Source organism: Globicephala melas, chromosome 8 (assembly GCF_963455315.2).
Source record: "Globicephala melas chromosome 8, mGloMel1.2, whole genome shotgun sequence".
Lineage (NCBI taxonomy): Eukaryota > Metazoa > Chordata > Mammalia > Artiodactyla > Delphinidae > Globicephala > Globicephala melas.
In genome coordinates, this window is record NC_083321.1 from 47,919,707 (window position 1) to 47,939,611 (window position 19,905).

General features: G+C 39.6%; 2 protein-coding genes across 5 annotated transcripts in view; one reads left to right on the plus strand and one right to left on the minus strand.

Moving 5' to 3' along the window:
• The window catches only part of ZNF215 (zinc finger protein 215), a 149,249-nt gene that overhangs the window by 76,089 nt on the left and 53,255 nt on the right, over nucleotides 1-19,905 (minus strand). The window lies entirely within an intron of this gene.
• LOC115839522 (interferon-induced very large GTPase 1-like) overlaps nucleotides 5,515-19,905 on the plus strand; it is a 30,343-nt gene continuing 15,952 nt past the window's right edge. The window contains exons 1-2 of the mRNA XM_030831248.2: nucleotides 5,515-5,636; nucleotides 11,719-11,788. The gene's annotated coding sequence lies outside the window, so the exon portion shown is untranslated. The remainder of the gene's footprint in view (nucleotides 5,637-11,718; nucleotides 11,789-19,905) is intronic.

A 19,905-nucleotide genomic window follows, 5' to 3' on the forward strand; every position in this document is an offset into this window, starting at 1 on the left:
GAGTGAGCAAAGTCCACAACTGCTCCCATATTACTGGCAGCTATTCCCTAAGTCCATCCTTATCACTTCCATGGTGGCCACTCCTCCGAATTAAGCTTCTGACTTGATTGCCCTTTGCACTCCACCTGGCCATTCTGAAAATCCCTCAGGTTCTTCAAATAGGGGCCACCCTAAATCCCCATCCACTACAAATTCTCTACATTTACTTTTCTAGATTCATATTGGTGTATATTTATCCTGGATTCTAGAGTATTCGATATCATCAATTATAACAATTGTCATAATGTCTAGAAAGGCATAGGAGGTTCTCCTCTTGGCTTGGTGATGGAAGCTTCCTTGAATTCCATCTTCTGTTTTTCATAAACAGTTTCAATATCCCCATCTGAGGTTGAGATGGAGTTTACACTGGAGGGTCCTTTAAGCAGGACTTGAATGGGAAGAAGAGATGGAAAGAATTAATTTTTTGAGCCCCTACTTTAGGTTAAGCCCAGAATTGTCTCATTTCAGCAATACAATGAAAAGTAGTAAGATGAAATGTTACTGAACTAAACTTGAGTCCACTAGCACTCGCATAGTAAAGCCGATCTATTGACATCAGGTTGTGGTGAAGGAATGTGCTGTGCTCGTTTCAGGGCCACACAAGGAGTATGAGTAGCTAATGCTCAAAAGGTCCAAATTCCCCAGTGGATTTCAGGAAAGTCTTTTTATTTTAAGGCAAGGTGAGGGAGAGAATCACAGGTGCATGATCAGCTTGTGCATAATTCTCAGATTGGTTGAAGGTGAGGTAACAGGGTGGTGTCACAGGGGTTAACATTGTCAATCTTCAGACTCCAGTCAGTCTGGGGGCCATGTGCTCACAGTCATCATGCAGTTAACTTCTTAAATCTGGTGGGTGTTTTATAGTATCTGCAAAACAACTCAGGAAGTTGCATCAGACACCATTATCTATGTACTTCAGGAGGGAACTAAAGATTCTGTGACTTTGCTATATGGCTGACCTATTGTTACCAGTTCTCCTGGCCCAACTGCTATTTTTTTGTTACTACAAGTTTACATTCTTTCAATCATTAATTCTTGAGCCAGGCCTCCTCAGGGGACTCCTGGGAGACTAAAGCTTTTCTACAAACAAGGCAGGTTGAGCACATGGGAGGGCAGGCAGTTCTGTCCTGGGAAGGCCTCATAGGGTCCAGCTTAGTTACTGAAAAACTGAAAGATTAAATGAGTGGCCCAACGTTGCATAGTTAGAAAGTGGTGACAATGGAGTTTAAGTCCACTTTCCATATAAATACATGACTTCAAGGAGACTAATGTCAATAGCTATCCCTTAACTGGACAAGTCAGCCCAAATTTTTGTATCCCTGTCATCGGCAATGATAATGCCACCTGAATATTCTCTCAGAAATTCATATTTTCTGAAGTGAGTAGATTGGAGGTATGATCAGACAGCTGAAGCAGGAAAATCTCAGGGTTTACAGGAGAAAAGGAGGATGTTCTTCCTTTCTACCTTGTCTGGCAAGCAAAGCACTACTGGTTGCAGCTGGGCACTGCCCTGAAAGACAGGGAGAGAAGTCCACTGAAGGCAGAATCTGATGCCTCTGTGTCTTTCCCTTTATGATACAGTGATTTATAATAAGAAATATATACTTGATCTTTGTCCCAGTTCCTGACACAGGGTTCTTCAAACTCATAAATTCCTAAGTTATAAGAGTGGTAGAAGTATATTTTGTTCTAATGAGGCAACTCTGGGTGGGCTCCTGGATGGGTGATGGTCACCAGAAAGACAAAGCCATGATTAGAAGTTTCATATTTTCAGGCCTCCACCCTCCATTCTCCAGAGAGGAGAGAGGGGTTGGAAATGAAATTAACAATAGATCAATATTATGTGTGATAGCCTCCATAAAATCCCAACAGCATGGGGTTTGGAGAGTTTTCAGTTTGGTGAACACATCCACATACCAAGAGGGTGATGTACCCTAACTCCACAGAGACAGAATCTCCTGCACTCAGAACCCACCCAGACCTTTAGTAAACATAAGTAAGTGTTCCCTGAGTTCCTTGAGCCGCTCTAGCAAATACATCAAACCTGAAGAGGCGGTCTTGGGAACTTCTGATTTGTAGCCAAGTCAGACAGAATTTGAGGGTAATCTGGGGACCTACTACTTGCAATTGGCATCTGAAACCAGCAGCAGTCTCCTGGGACTGAGCCCTTAAACTGTGGGATCCAACAGTATATCTAGGAAGATACATAGTGTCAGAATCAAGTTAAATTGTAGGACAACAGGCTGGTGTTGCAGAATTGCTTGCTGTGGGGAAACCCCTGCATGCATCTGGCACTGAAACAAAGGAAAACTGTGTTTTTACTAAAACACCTAGGTTATCTGATTTTTCTTCCCTGTCTTCCTCTCTTTTGATGGGATTCAGTGAAGCTTGCCCCAAGATGTGCCACGCTGCCATGCAGATTATTTCCAGACAAGCAAGGTCCAAAAGACTCAGGAAGAATCTTGGAACTTCCACCTAACTGCCTAAGATAATTTAATATAGACAGACTGTTCCAGGAGGGAGATATCACTATAGATAACTATATGACACTATAGATAACTACAGTATATTATGAACTAGGAGTGGTAGACAGTGTAGTGGTAGCAAGGACAGTTTAATCAAAGTCCTTCTGTATCCCATTCTCTCTAGATGGCCCAGTAAACATTTGTTTAACAAACATTAAATCTCTACATTTCCCTGTGAATCACCTTACTTCCCTTTGAAATCCCAGACCCCTACCTCCTTCTCCTTAGTCCTGTAAAATAAATAAATGTACCTCATCTTGCCTTACTGTCTTTCAAATTTCTCATGCTTATGTTAATCCTCCATATATATGTATTAAATTTGATTTTCTACTGTTAATCTGTCTTATGTCATTTTAATTATTTGACTAGGCAAAAGAAAGAAGAGGGCAAGAGGAGAAATACCACCCACCCCCTTTCTTCGTTGGCAAGTATCACCCACCAGATTTCAAAAGACTCCCTCAAAAGACATATTCTCTTAGCCAAAGATGAGCCAGCTAAAAGGAAAGGGTCAGGGGAAAATGCCAGGCAAGAGAGACCCAGTGATCTCAGCTGCCCTTCTCTCTGTAATCAATGGATTAGAGATGGACTGGCCCATTCCTCAGGATTTTTAGCCGAAGCTGAAAGTAGGGCTGAAATTAGGGTGAAGCAAGTGAGGCACCTAGAGTACAAAATTTAAGCACTCTCTCACTCTCAATTTCCATTCTACCCTGGGTTCCTCTCTTGCCTCACTCTAGTTTCAGTCCTGGATGGAACCCTGGGTGGATTACTGGCTCTCTCTAGTATCACTGCAGAGGTCTGGGTGAATTCCTTTTCCCTCAGTTTATTCAGAATAAGGCTATAATTTTTTAAAGAGAACATAAGTTAAAAACTGGCAGTAAAAAAAGAAACAAAAAAGCCTGGAGAAAACATCTTTCAAAAAACATTCACTAATCATTTAACCGAAGTTCACGTTAAAAACAAACATTTCTTGGAATTGAGAGAAAACCAAAAGATGAAACCAAGAGTCTGTCCTCTGTATTGGGGGTTGACCTGGAGGAACAGGCGGTAACTGTGTGGTGAAATGAACCTGTTTGTGAATCTGATTTTGATTCTATGGGATTGCTTTAATTCCTTCATTAATTTACACATTTACTGAAATCTTAATCAAATTAAACACTGGAAGGAGCACTGCAGCTGAAGACACTCCACTTGATGTTTCTTGTTCTGACAGATTAGATCTTCAAACAAATTATATGCTGGGGAAAAAAGAATTCATATTTGAATGTCTGCTGCAGGCCAAGCACAGGGTGGGATTAACCTATCTCATTTTATCCTCATTAATGTATGTGAGGTGGGTAGTGCTACTGGCACAAATTCATTCCACCACCTGGCTGCTTCTCATTACTTCGGTCGCCCCTCCACACTCAAGACGTAAGCAAACATAGCTAGTCACTGTTGGATCCCGGACTCAAATTAATGACTGACATTTAAACTCTTGTTTACTAGAAAACACCTACACTCCTATTCTAAAAGTAGGAAAAGTGAAGTCTTATTGTTAGCACACCATGCCAACTGCCCTTATACCTTCTTTGTGCCTCATGTCAACTCACTGAAATTAATATTATATAATATATATTAATATATAATATTATATATTAATATTATATACTAATATATTATATATATTAATATATTATATATATTAATATATATAATACTATATATTAATATATAATATTAATATCCTCACATATAACTAAGGAAACAAGTTCTGACAGATATGATAATTTCCTTATTCAATCATCACACATTTTGTTCATCTATATGTTTCATGCACTACATCTGGGATATAATGATGAAGAAGACAGATCCCCCACAACTGGGACGAACACAGGGAGGTGGGATGTTTCAGGTTTGGGGGATGGGAGAAATCAGATAGACAAGCAACAGCTACAGTGCAGCACAACATGATAGGAGCATCATTAAGAGTGGTATAACTGCTCTGAGAGCACAGTGCAGAAGAGCTCAGTATAGGTCCATGTAGTGGAGATGTGCAGGTGTACTGGGAGTGGTAAGGGGAAATATGAAACAATGTGGGTAGACTTTCTAGAGGACCTGGGAAAAATGAGTATGATGTTCACCTCCAAGAAGACGTGTGTAGACATATAAAGCTTGAAACTGAAGAACACAGGAGCAGGAGGTACTGATCTACAAGCAAAATTATAATGAATTAAATCATGCAGTAAGATAATAATCAATGAAACAAAATGCTTTACATGGGATTTAGGTGTGAGAGAAAACAGTCAGGTTTTTAACATTACTAAAAAGCTCTAATATAAAATATAGACAACTGTAAAATTCTCTTTCTCACCATAAACACACAACATGCTGTTAAGAATTTATCTTGCGGTAGTGTTGAATCATCCAAATCAGCTAATACAATGTTGGAAACATGGTTAATTTTCAAATCAACCACAAAAAACAAAACAAACAAACAAAAAAACAGCAAGTTCTAGAGAGATCTTTTATAGGAAATAAAACCTAAGAAGTTTCATTAGCACTGAGAGCATGCTTCCTCTTTGTCCTTGGGTGACTTGAGAGCTAGAACAGTAAAGCAGTTAAAGCAACTTCCCTGAGGAAGACACTCGAATGTGCCCATGTCTCTTCTCCTAAATTCTTTCCCTATCCTGTTTCTCCCATGTTCTTTATCTGGTGCTCACCCCATTCCACCACTGATTCACACATGCATGCACACACATATACCAACATTAGTCTTCCATTTGCAGTTATTTTAACACCCAGGAATCACAATATAAACAAATAAATGAATTAATGAATAAATAAATAAATAAGCAGGATTCCTTTAAATCAGCTGATTTCTTTTAAAGGGAGAAAAAACAAAACCGAAAGTAAAACCAGTTTTTCACTTCCTGTCTGGAGGATAAAATAAGGCCCTTTGACACAGAGGCAGCTGAAATCTAGGCTGAAGATTTCAGTCAGCAAACTACCAGACTCCGGGAAAGAACCAGCTCTACTTTCTCTGTAATATCTCTGGAGCAACCTGAAGACAGGAGCTTGGCCTCAAGAAGACAGGTAGGTGAAGGAAAAGGACGGAAATGGGACAGACAAAGAGATACAATGACATACTCAGAGACTAAAATAAAAACAGAAATAGATGGAAACAGGCATAGGGACAGTCAGAGACACAGGCAGATTAAGGCATGCTAAGAACACAAATAGGAACCTGGCTTTCTCCTTGTTCCAATAAACAGCTCCAAATCTGGGGGAGAGGGAGTACATTATCGAAACAAACAACTTGGTAATTTTTATTGTCAACTAAAAATAAATCTAGACTTAGGTAAAAAGAGACTATTTGAAAGGATTATTGCAATAGGGGAAAGAGACTATTGTAATAGAGAAAATAATCCAAACATAGAGCTTCAAGCATCTCAAAGGTCAGGCAGAAAGGAATATTCTTTTAGAGGAAAGGGTCAGCAGGCTAAGAAGAACACAGTATAGAGGGAGTGGGATAATCAGGGAATATTTTATCCTTAGGAGGGATCATTAAGGAGAGGTTGTATGCAGGGTCAGGAGGAGGGTGAGTCAAAGTTAAGGGGACTGAAAAGGAGAGAATTTTAACTAATGTTTAGTTTCAAACACTTTCCAATTGATCAGGGGGACAAACAGCTCAGTGAATCCTTTATGAGGCAAAGAATGGAATTTAAAGGGTCTGTGTCTGCTGCTATATTTAAAATAGGTAACCAACAAAGACTTACTGTATAGAAATAAATAAATAAATAAATTTAAAAGGTGTGGGGGGGCGGTCTGTGTCTGGCCTCCCTATAAGTAATAAAGGGACACACAGATGAGTTTATATAAGTCATATGGGGAAAGGTGGCTCTTTGCAGTAAACTAATTCTCAGAACACAAAAGGGTGGATGGATTTCTTTAACCATCACTGCTTTCCAGGAGTAAAGGACTCAAGAAAAGTTTAACTTTGTTATTATGATTCATGTAAGTAACAGGTGCTATGGTAAGCACAGAGAAGAGAGGAACTAACTCAACCTGGAAGAATAAAGGAAGGCTTCACAAATAAGGAGAAACCTGAATTGGGTTAGAAGCATAGTGTCCTGGGAAGTGCTCATGTAACATAATATTTTAGGGGAGGAAACAATTTCCCTTCTAGATTTTTTGGCTGGTTTAATAACTGAGTTGACATAAAACAGATTAACGGGAGAAAATTAAGTTTAATTATATACTTACAAGATCCCCACCAAGACATGAAGACTCAAAGCAATCTGGCAGTTGAGGCATATATACTATCCCAAGCTAAGGAGAAGGAAGTAGGAGTGTAGGGCTTCAAAGGCGAGGAAGACAGTTCACAAGATGAGAAGAGCAAATGATTGGTAAGCAAATGTTTGCCATGCCATGCAGGTACATCTTTCTGATATAAAAAGTTGTCTCTGGTAATAGCTCTCTCTGGTACAGGCCCTCTATATGATTCTTTTAGGCAGTTCAAGGAGAGGTAAAAAGTTTTCCTGGGGCTTCCCTGGTGGTGCAGTGGTTGGGAGTCCGCCTGCCGATGCAGGGGACACGGGTTCGTGCCCCGGTCCGGAGGATCCCACGTGCTGCAGAGCGGCTGGGCCCGTGAGCCATGGCCGCTGAGCCTGAGCGTCCGGAGCCAGTGCTCCACAACGGGAGAGGCCACAACGGTGGGAGGCCCGCGTACCGCAAAAAAAAAAATTAAAAAAAGTTTTCCTGAGTCTGCTGGGTCTTAATTGCCTTCAGCTCAAAACAGTCCACATGCCAAAGTGGCGGATTTGGAGGTGGCATATTCTGCTCCCCCTCAACATACAGGGTTAAGAAAACTGTGAGACTGAGGACAGATGACAGAGTATAGTTTCTAAGAGAAGTAAGTGAACTAGATGTTAGGAAAAGGAAAAAGAGTGGTTGTGAAAGGAATTGGGTTAATTGTTGCCAGATTGTGAGGGGTCTTGAATGCCAGGGCCCAGTAATTTGATCATATCATAAACCAATGAAGGGTTTTCAAGTTTTGTAAACAAGTAAATGATTTACCTACAAGTTTCAGGATGCAATGTGAAAGATGGACCACAACAAGGATAGAGATAACAGATTCAAGAGCTTCTCATAGAGCAGTCAAACAAATAGAGCAAACTAATGCCGAGCATTTAGTAAGTAACTAACAAGGACCACAGTTTAGGGGAAAAAGTAGGGAAAATGGGCTTCCAAGAAATAAAAGGTGCCCACATCACCATTTCCCCATCAAAAAGGAATGGATACCCCCAAATGGCTAGACTTAGGAATTCAGGATGAGTTTCTAACTGGATAAGCTGTTCAACACAGTTAATCCAACAAGTCCAAAGAGGAGCTAAAGGAATAATAAAATCTATAATAGGAGGCAGAGACTAAGAGGCAAGCTAAAATTTTATTACTTTTTTTTATTGAGCTATAATTCACATATAATATTCTGTTGTGCAACATGATTCCATATGTGTATATATTCCAAGATGATAACCAAAGTCTAGTTAACATCCATCACCACACAGTTATAGTTTATATTTCCTTATGATGAAAAATTTTAAGGTCTTCCTCTTAGAAACTTTCAAATACACGATACAGTATTATCAACTATAGTCATCATGCTGCACATTAACATCCCCAGGACTCATTCATTTTATAACTGGAAATTTCAGCCTTTGTCCTTCACCCATTTTGCCCTCCCTCTCCCCCACCTCTGGCAACCACCAACCTGTTCTCTGTATCATTTAGTTTGTTTTTGGTTTTGCTTTGTTTTCATTTCCATATGCAAGTAAGATCATATGGTATTTATCTTTGTCTGACTTATTTTACTTAACATAATGCCGTCAAGGTCCAACCACGTTGTTACAAATGGCAGAATTTCCTTCCTTTTTTTTTTTTTTTTTTTTTTTTTTTTGCGGTACGCGGGCCTCTCACTGTTGTGACCTCTCCCGTTGCGGAGCACAGGCTCCGGACGCGCAGGCTCAGCGGCCGTGGCTCACGGGCCTAGCCACTCCGCAGCATGTGGGATCCTTCTGGACTGGGGCAAGAACCCGTGTCCCCTGCATCGGCAGGCGGACTCTCAGCCACTGCGCCACCAGGGAAGCCCCCTTCCTTTTTTTTTTACTGCTGTATAATATTCCATTAGAAATGTACCACATTTTCTTTATCCATTCATCCATCAATGGACATTCATGTTGTTTCCAACTTTGGTTATTGTAAATAATGCTGGAATGAACCTGGTGGGGGAGAGGGAGGATTTTTTCAAATTAATATTTTCTTTTCCTTTAGATAAATACTCAGAAGTGGCATTGGTGGATCATTATATTTGACAGAAACTGGGAAAGGCTGGACACTACATAAAGAGTCTAAAGCAGCTCACGATTAGCAGCAGAGCCTTTGAACGCACATTCTCTAACTACATATCGAAAGCAGCCTCAAGTTAGTCTCCATCCCATTATCTGCTTGTTTCTTTCCTAGCACTTAAAATAATCTGAAATTATTTTGCTTATTCAAATACTTACAAGTTTATGGTTTGCTTCCCTCCACTAGGGGTAAGGGCAGGTATCTAACCTGCCTTATTCATCAATCAACACACAATACTTAAAACATTTCGCAGCATGATGATAGCCCTCAATAAATATGTGTGAAATAAATGCTGAAATTTTAAATCTTTGCCAAACTTCCAATCCATGGTACTTGTATGATCTAGTTCACTCAAAGGCACATTATCATGATGGGTACAGAGAGAAGGGATGGTCAACAAAGAGGAGCTCCCTAGATTCTTCTATTGTTTCTCTGATATCAGTCTGCTTTAAACTTATCTGTAAATAAACCAGATTTTTCATTTGTTTAATACTCAAACTCTTTATTCTAAGAATAGGAGAATATTTCCAGGATATATTAGAGTTGTTGTTACTGTTGTTGTTATTAATTCTGTACAACATTTGATGTATATTTTCATTATGGAGAATCAGGCCATACTGCCGCTCTGGGAAATATTCTTCTATTGTTTCTTTGATGGTTTTTCTCAAACATCCTTTCTGATCTCTCCTTCTGAAAACCATATTAGACTCAGTCACATGTTGGCAGCATTTCTGGATCTAGCCTGCCTGTCTCCTTAATGAGCTTTATAGCTCTTCATAGCCCTTTCCATGTCTTTATCCTTTGAAGTTAAATTCTTAAAGATCCCTCAGTTGAACATTCTAGCATAGTAGTGGAACCTTCATGTGTATTCATTCAAATACTGAGACAGAAAGAACACTTCAGTTGGAAACTAAGAAGTAAAGAATCTCAAAGGAGATATCTTCATGTTCAGGCCAACAGGAATGGCAAATTTAGTTTTTTCAGTCCCATCTTTTCTCCATTAAAAATGTCTCCTTAGAATAGGGTTGGGTTTTTTTCTCAAAATATGATTGAACACTTGGTAGCATTTATAAAATTAAAGTTGGGGGGTTTATAAAAACCTTAGTTCCTGAGCAATAAGCTAGACATCCCATGTCAGATTCTCTGTGAGTGGGGCTGGGAACCCACATTTTTAAGATGTCCTCAGGTGATTATTATCCAAAATAAAGACTGAGAACAACTACTTTGAAAGATTAACTCATACTTTTAACTTTAAATTGGTTTAAAACCAAGTCCAGTTCGATCCGTCAGGGGAGTGAGGACATTACAATCCTTAACACCGCCATTAATTTGCTGCAGTTTCTGCCTTCTTTAAATCTATCTCTATAATTTGGCATTCAAACAGACCAAAACTGTATGATAAGCTAGGTGGAGAAATCATTGTCAAAATCTTTCCAGCACCACAAAGTATGGGCAAATAATCTACCTCTTGGCCACAAGTCCTTCACTGTAGGCAACACTGAAGTAGACAAGAACTAAAAGACATCTTTTCTTCTCCTCATCCTTCTTCCTACTACCCATATCTCTACTTCTCTTTCATTGACACAACCCCAGTATCAGCTCTGAGGCACACAAAGCTACAAAGAATGGCTTGTTGCCTTGGGCAACTATTGGAACAAGTGCCTTATACACAGCACTCAGATATACACACTATTTTACATGTATTTTTCTTAGAGAATAAGTCAGTGAAAAGACACAACATGGCCTTGAACAAGGATGTAAGTCTTCGACTGTTAATAGATCCTTGCTGGAACTCACAAAGTTGAATTTTTATGTGACTTCAAGGATTTCTTCCCAGACACTCTAGACAGGGGTGGGAAGGAGGGATCCTGGTATACACCTTAACTGTAAAACTGATTTACTTCTGAGGAAAATACTAGTGTGTCTGGACCTACATACACCTAGTAAAGGCCACTGCATTAGTCTTCAGCAGAGATCATTTTGTTAGGTTACATAAATACCAGGGACTCAGTCTTTAGCAAGGACTAAATATATGGATTGATTTCCACAATACACTTTCTCTAGTCAATATAAAGTCTTACTTGTACCATTCTGCTTAGTGAGCAAAGGTTGTGTCCACTGTGGTATAAACCAATGCTCCCAAATCACTGGCAGATCACCTCCTAATGTGGGGATATATCCATGGTCTGCTAGCTCCCTTCCGGGAAGGTCATCTTGAAAAATGTCTTCTGACACATTCAACTCCTATCCAATGCCCAGCAGACTTACTCATGCAGAGTGAGAAGAGCCTGACAGTGTAACAGGACACACAGACTCCCCAACTCCAGTGTCAGGACAATATCTGTCCAAATCTGAACCAGCCTGTCCAGTGGAGACAATCATTGAGGAGTCTGCCCTCCTCCCTATGTGCCTTTGTCTGTGCCCTTGAAATGACAGCTATGAGATTCTAGCTCAACAGGCTTAGTTCTAAGTCTTAGAAAGAAAAAGCAGCTGCAGCTACTGTCCTACCCTTTTGGTTCCTTCCTAACCTATTTGGAGGTCAATGGCTATGGGATTTCAAAGGCTGAAGAGGCTTTCTTTGGGTTACAGTCTCCCACATTTCCTAAAGGAAAGAGACTCCTCGTTCTGAGACAACAAGAAAATAACTAAAACATTAGCAGAAAAGAGACACAGCATCTCCCTTAACTTTCAGTCTACACCAAAATGATGAAAGTTATTTTCCATGTTGCAGCAATTTCTATGGCTAATATTTCCCATTATCTCATGGCAGAAGCACCAGGAGACAGGAAGCCACCTCTGAAAGTTAACCTTCAGGATCAGCATTCCTGACTGCAGCTGTGGTATGTAGTTTCTAGTTAAAATTTTAAAAGAAAGAAAGAAAAAAAAAAGCATGGCCTTAATTTAGACCCTTCTGTCTTGACTGATCCTTTCATTCCCCAATGTATGTAAGCTTCCCAATCTTTATTGTACTTGATATATTGTCATCAAACCCTATATTTATGCTCCCTGGAGTGGTGGGTCTGCCATTCTACTTTCAGTTTTCATAGTCTCCTGCAGATTAGAGCCTGCTCCTCTACCTTGGGGAGCTTCTCATTTTCCTACATGTCCATTCCTGGTCCTATAGGATCCTATGGCCCTTGGGCCTTATTCATCCCATTCAAGCAGCCCTTGTCTCTTTTCATGATGTTTTCCCCATTACACTTGCCACTTTTCTGGTTACTTTGGTTCCTAGGCCAATCTTAATTAGATATCCTCTCTGAAAATTTGCCTCTACCACCTGGAATAGGTGTAGGCACCAAATGAATTCCATGTACAGAATAGCTCAGCTGCAATCCTGAGCCACCTAAACTCCAAGTCCCTTTGGCCAACTAAAAGGATGTCTTGAAGGTTATATGTCTCCCCAGATAACAGCCATCCTACTTGTTTCCTTGGCATACACTCCCTGGGCTATGCTTCCCTTAATTCCTTTTCTATACTCTACCTTGATGCACTGAAAAGTTCCCTGGAACCTAATATTCCTATGTATTCCTTCTAAGTTCTCTGGTTTAGCTCTTCAAGTCCTCACTAACAGCTCCTCTCTCCAGATTTTCCTAAAATGTGAGGCATGCTCTTATTACTAGGAGAATCAGATTCTCCCTTGGCTTAGTGGTGGAAACCTCCTTTAGGTCCTCCTCCCCTTCAGTGGGATTTACCTCATTGAGTCCCACATCCCTTTGGGCACTGAGACTGTGGTTTCAACAGGGCTTTAAAAACATTAAATGATAGGAGGAGTTAACATTGATTGAACCCTTAGAATAGGTCCAACACTGGGCTGAGCATGTTACATATTTTGTCACTTGGCACACAGATGAGGGTAGCTCCATGATTCGAGGCCTATGGAATGCCCTCCCCCTGCTGCTAGCTAATAGAATGTGGCATAGATGAAGGAATTTTTCAGATGAAATTAAGGTCCAGAATCAGTTGATTTTGCATTAGCCAAAAGGAATATTATCCTGGCTAGGCTTGACTTAATCAGGGAAAAGACCTTAAAGAGCGACTCGGCCTTTCTTTAGAGATAATTTTCCCTCCCGCTGGCTTAAAGAAGTAAGCTACCATGTTGAAGGAGGGCCTACAGAAAAGATATTGTGGCAAGGAACTGTGGACAGTCCTAAAATCATAAGGAGATGAATTGTGTCAACATGTATAAGCTGAAAGCAGCTTTTCTCCAGTTGAGGCTCTAGATGAAAATACAGCTCAGTCAACACCTGGAGTGCTGCCTTGTAAGACCTTGAGCAGAGGACCCAGCTAAGCCATGTCAGACTCCTGACAGAAATTGTGATATAATGTGTGTGTTTTTTAAGATACTAAGTTTGTGGCAATCTATTATACGATAATATAAAAATAATACAGATTTTGGTGCCTAGAAGTGGTACCTAAAACTTGGGAACAGCTTTGGAATCAGGCAAGTGAGCAGAAGCTAGAAGAACTTTGAAGAGCATGACAGAGAAAGCCTATATACCTTCGACAGACTGTTAGAAGAAATCCAGACTTTAGGTATCCTGCAGTGAGGGCTCAGAAGAAATTGAGGGACATGTTATTAGAAACAGAAGGAAGAGGATTCTTGTTATGTAGTGATAGAAAGCTTAGCAAAATTATGTCCTGGAGTTATGTACAAGGAAATACTTAAAAGCTGGTTTTATAGTTAGGGAGACTTCCAAGTGAGGTGTTAAAAGTGCCTCCTGATTTCTTCTTGCTGCTTATGATAAAATGTGAGAAATGAAAGATAAATTGGGGAAAGAACTGTTAAACAAAAAGGAGCCAAGGCCTTACAATTTTGAAATTTCTCAGCCTCTGCAAAGGGCAAAACCCATTAGAATAAAGAGATTCACAGTCTTGAATCTCTGTTGATTATGATTGTACAACCTTTTCCTAAAACCTCAGAAAGATTAAAAGGTAAAGGAATCAGGCACAAAAATGGTCCTTTCAAGAAGATAAGCGTTTGCCTCACAGATATCAACGAAATTAGAAGTCCTCTAGGAAGCTTAAGGTCACTGTTCCCTACTATCTCAGCGGGAGGCCAAGGCTTTGGTCACTGTTTCCTACCATCTCAGCAGGAGGCCAAGGCTTTTCCAGAAGGGTTTGTCTGGAAAAGAACCATAGAAGTGGCTTCTGTCTAAAGGAGTGAACCCCACTGAAATCTTTAGAAGATCCACAAAGTTCTTGAGAAAATTTGTTCAGCAGAAACACTGCTAGCTGTTGTTGGATGGAGAGTCTGTTTACGTCTATCAGATCTAGCTGGTTTACAGTGTTGTTCAACTACCCTGTTTCCTTACTGATCTTCTACCTAGTTGTTTTTATCCATTATTGAAAGCACAGCAATGAAATCTCCAACTATTATTTCAGAACTGTCTATTTCTGTCTTCACTTCTCAATGTTTGCTTCCTATGGTTTGGAGTTCTGTTGTTAGGTTCATAGGTTTATAAGTTTTATATCTTCTTGATGGGTTGACACTTCTATCAATATTTAGTGTTCTTCCTTGTCTCTTGTAACAACTTTTGACTTAAAAGTCTATTTTGTCTGATCTTAGCATAGATACCTCAGTTCTCTTTTAGTAACTATTTGCCTGGAGTGACCTTTTCTATCTTTTCACTTTTGTCCTATATGTCTTGGATATAAAATGAGTCTTTTCCAGACAGCATATAACTGCATTTTGTTTTTCACTCTATTACGAGAATATTTACCTTTTAATGAAAGAGTTTAATCCATTTACAAAAATTACTGATAAAGAAACACTTACTCTGCCATTTTGCTTTGTCTTTTATATGTTTCATATCTTTTTTGTTCCTCAAGGTCTCCATTAACTGCCTTCTTTTGTGTTTGATTTTTTTGTAGTGTATGATTTTGATTCCTTTCTAATTTCCTTTTCTGTATATTTTAAAAGTTATTTTAGCATTGGTTGTCCTGGAGCTTACAATTAGCCTCTCAAACCTGTAACAATCTATGTTGAATTAATATCACATTAGCTTCCATAAGTATATAAAAATTTGGATCCTACACTACTCCATCCCTCCTCCCCTTTATGTTTTTGTGTCACAAATTACATCTTTCTACTTTGTGTGCTCATTTAACATAGATTTATCATTATCATTTTATTCATTTGTCTTTCAATCAAATTGGGAAAGAAAAAGGAGTCACAAATGAAAAATACAATAATAGTGGCTTATATATTTCTTTACCTGTGTTATTTTTTCATGTGGATTCAAGTTACTGCCAAGTGTCCTTTCATTTCCACCTGAAGGACTCCCTTTAGCATTTCCTGTAGGACATATCTACTAGTGATGAATTCCCTCAGCATTTGCTTATCTGGGAATGTCTTAACTTCTTCTTTATTTTATTTATTTATTTTTGCGGTACGCGGGCCTCTCACTGTTGTGGCCTCTCCCGTTGCGGAGCACAGGCTCTGGACGTGCAGGCTCAGCGGCCATGGCTCACGGGCCTAGCCTCTCCGTGGCATGTGGGATCTTCCCGGACCGGGGCACGAACCCATGTCCCCTGCATCGGCAGGTGGACTCCCAACCACTGCGCCACCAGGGAAGCCCTCTTCTTTATTTTTGAATGATGGTTTTGCCAGATACAGAATTATGGGTTTTCTCTTTCTCTATGTACTTTAAATATGTCATCCCACTGCCATCTGGCCTCCATGGTTCCTGCTAAGAAATCCAGTCTTTTTCTTACTGAGTCTCCCTTGTATATGACAGTCACTTCTTTATTGCTGCTTTCAAGATTCTCTCTGTCTCTGGCCTTTAAAAGTTTTATTATAAAGTGTCTCAGTGTGGACCTCTTGTGGTTTTCCTCCCTAAAGTTCACTGAGCTTCTTAAATGTGTAAATTCATGTACTTAATCAAATTATGACTTTTTGGGCATAGTTTCTTCAAAATTCTTTTACATCATTTCTCTCTCTTGTTCCTTATGCAACTTCCATTATCTGTATGTGGTATGCTTGATGGTGTCCCACAGGTCTCCTAGGCTCTCTTCATTTTTGTTCACTCCTTCATCTTTATGTTCCTCAAACTGGATAATTTTAAATGACCTATTTTCAACTTCTCTGGTTTTTAATTCTGCCTGCTGTAATCTGATGTTGAAATTCTTAGTGAATTCTTCATTTCAGTTATTGTAATTTTTAACCCCAGAATTTGTTTGGTCCCTTTTTATAATTTGTATCTCTTCAGAGATATATACTATTTGGGGCACATCATTCCCCTGGTGTTATTGAATCTTTGTCCATGATCGATGTTAGCATTTTGAGCATATTTAAGCCAGATGAATTAAAGGCCTTGCTGAATACCTTCTATGACTTGATTCCTCATGATAGTTTCTATTCATTTTTCTGTGAATGGGTCATATTTTCTTGTTTCTTTGCACGTTTTAAAATTTGTTTTGTGGAAAACCGAACATTTTGAATGTTATAATAAGGTAACACTTGAAATCATAATCTTTCTCGTGCTCAGGGTTTGTTCCTGTGGGTTTTGGTTATATGTTTAGTACTTTTCTACCTTTTTCTCTAAAGATATTTGTGGTTTGTGCTCTCTGAAATGTGTTCTTTAGCTTATCATGAGCCTATGTGTTGACTGAGATTTTTTTGCCTAAAGACAAAACAAGCAAACAAACAAAACAAAAAACACCTCGCTTTGCATACTGGCTCAGTGTTTAGCATTCCTCCAATGCTTAACCTGGCCCTTTACAACTCTGCCTTAGCCTTCACTTTCTGCTTCTGAACCTAAGGATCATTTAGAGGTATAAATCCTACACACAGGGAACTTTTTACTGTTCCACTTCCACACAAAATCTCTCTCACCAGTCTTTCCTACCAAGTTTCAGCATGTCTTTTATTTGTCTCAACCTTAACATCTTCCCCCAGACAGTAGGGGTTGTCCATTTACCTTTCTTGTTTGCAAGGAATGCCCTCCACTTGGCTGCTTTTGTGCCCTGAAGAAGCTCTGTGCTACACAAAACTGCCTTTCGTCAGTCCTTCAGATAGTCCCCAGAGGGCTCCAAATAGACAAACACAATTCTCTGAGATCAAGGTCTGCTCTTCTCCCTTTGAAATCAGGGACAAGGGTCTCACAATGGGAACATGGGCTGATATCTTCAAGATTCCCTCAAGCAGGGGAGGAAGGTGGCCCAAAGGCAAGTAAAAATGCCACAACACTCCCCTACCATTTTTAAGTTGCCTTTTTCTTGATCAGCAGATACTTGGTTACTATAGACCTTTGATTATTTTCCAGATTTCCAACAAAGTTGATTCGGACATTTTTTCTCTTGCTTGTTTATTGTTTCAGTAGAAGGATGCGCCCTTGGAGCTACTTATCCTTTCATATTTGTGGATGTGCTCCTATATAATTTATTTTTCATAATGGCTGTGCTTAATAACTGCCTTACAAAATTCCTGAACATTTGACATTTGGTTCTCATTAGGCAGTATAGGCTGGTTCCATCATACCATGAAATATGGTCACTGAGGGCATAACAGAGGTTTACAGAGGTCTCTGAGAAAGCACTGAGAGCATGTCTATAAGAAAGGTCTCCCAACCCAGCCAAGAACTGAAGGCCTATGATTGAGATTTTATTCCTCCCTAAAAACACTCTTGGATTCTTTTCTAACCCTTTTATCAACTATTCTTCTCCCCTACACCTAACCCATTTCTGATCTCAATGAGAGCTTCTCACAAAAGATAGACCCTTAGCCACTCTAACTCTCAGTAATCAGAGCTCCAGAAGATTTTAGGCACCTTTCAGCAGGCAAAGTAATAAAAGACTGCAGTATCACCATATGATAAATGTCAAATAATATTCTAAGTCAAGCCTTTGTAGAAGAATATGCATGAACCAAAATTTCTCAGGCTCTATTATAATTTTAGACATCATAATTATAGTTATAATTAGGGTCACAGTATGTAAAAACAGCACTGGCCAGGCAGAAATGTTTATTTCTAGGAAGTTAAAGCAACTTAGATAAAATTAAAATTCTGTTGCAAGAATGAAGTTGAGACAGGATCTATAAGACATGGCAACATTTCTTTATGTGGAAAAGTTTTCCATCATTGCCAAGGCACTGCTGACTTAAAAAGAAAAAAAAAACTATTGTTTCTGGAAAATGAGAGAGGGAGAGAGAAATAAAACTGAAAGCCTTTCCACAGCAGTTGGTAGAAGTGAAGGAAGGGCTGACCCTGACAGCTGGGTGATGAATAGGGCTCATATGTGTGATGCCCCACCCAGGGGCACTCACGCTCAGACCCATACAGGACAACCCACCTTATAATCAGTAGTCCTCTTTTTATGATAATTTTTAAACTTGAGTCATTATTAAACACATAATTCAAGATCCTTGAGTCTTTGCAAGATAACAAATGTTAACACACAGTAAAAAGTTTTTCTTTTTTTTTTACTTCCTTATCTTATTTTTAAATCAGACCCTGTGCTACACAGGAAGCCAAGCCTAAACTAAAAGCAGTCAGCCTTACCTCTAAGAGACTCAGGAAAAGAACCCATTCTATATGCACATATCTCTGGAACAACTTGAAAACAGGAGCTTGGCTTAAAGAGACAAGTTGGTAAGAATGAAGGGAAATAGAAGAGAAAGGGGTATAAGAATTGACACAGAGACTGAAAAAGAAACAGCGATGAAAAAAGTCAAAAGGAGCAGAGACTAAAAACAGAGACACAAGGATAGACTATAAGACTTCTTAAGATCAAAACATGAATTTGACATGGTGGTTGATGCATAATAGCTACAAGTGTGGGAAGAAGGGGAGTACACGATCTAAACAGGTAATTTAAGAAACAGTTGGAGGGCTTCCCTGGTGGCACAGTGGTTAAGAATCCGCCTGCCAATGCAGGGGACACAGGTTTGAGCCCTGGTCTGGGAAGATCCCACATGCCGCAGAGCAACTAAGCCCATGCGCCACAACTACTGAGCCTGCACTCTAGAGCCCGGGAGCCACAACTACTGAGCCCACGTGCCACAACTACTGAAGCCTGGGTGCCTAGAGCCTGTGCTCCGCAATGAGAGAAGCCTCCGCAATGAGAGAAGCCACCGCAATGAGAAGCCTGCACACTGCAACAAAGAGTAGCTCTCGCTTGCCACAACTAGAGAAAGCCCATGTGCAGCAACAAAGACCCAATGAAGACAAAAATAAATTTTTAAAAAAAAGCTTTAAAAAAAAACTTGGAAAATCTGTATAATATATATATAAGTACAAGGTGCTATTGATAGCTCAGAAAAGAGAGCTATGTACTCAACCTAAAGATTAATGAAAGGCTTCACAAATAAGGAAAAACTTGAATTAGGGCAGAAGGAATATAGAACCCCTGGCAGAAATGGTGGGAAGGAAAGGCTCATCCAGGGTAATATTTAGAGTCAAGAATGCCATGAGAATGAAGGAAGATGGCAGAGTGTGGTTTTTAAGGGAGAGAGTGAGGTAAGTATTAGGAAAAGGAAAAGGAGTGGTTGTGAAAGGTACGGCAGAGTATGATTCTTGTTAAAGTATAAAGGCCTTGAATGATAAGCCATTTTAATTTTATCACGAGACAATGTAGAATTTTCAGTTTTCTAAACAAAACAATACATGATTTAAATTTGGATGTCAAAAGGATGACTCTGGATGCAATGTGGAAAAGGAATTACAAGAGAGGAAAAAAATTATTGAATATACCAGAGCAAAGATGAAGGCCCAGTGGCAGTGTGTATATGGAATAGGTAATAGACTCATGAGCAAATTGATACAGGTGATATATAGGATAATCTATGCCCAATATATAGTAGATGCCCAAAAATGAAAAGTTATAGATGGAAAACTATGAAATAAGGTGTCCAGAAAACAAATGTGCCCATACCACTCTCCCCTCATTATCATTGGGGGATATATGTGGTCTAAAGCTGAATCCAGACAGGAGCCAGAACTGGAAATGAGTCTGTAAT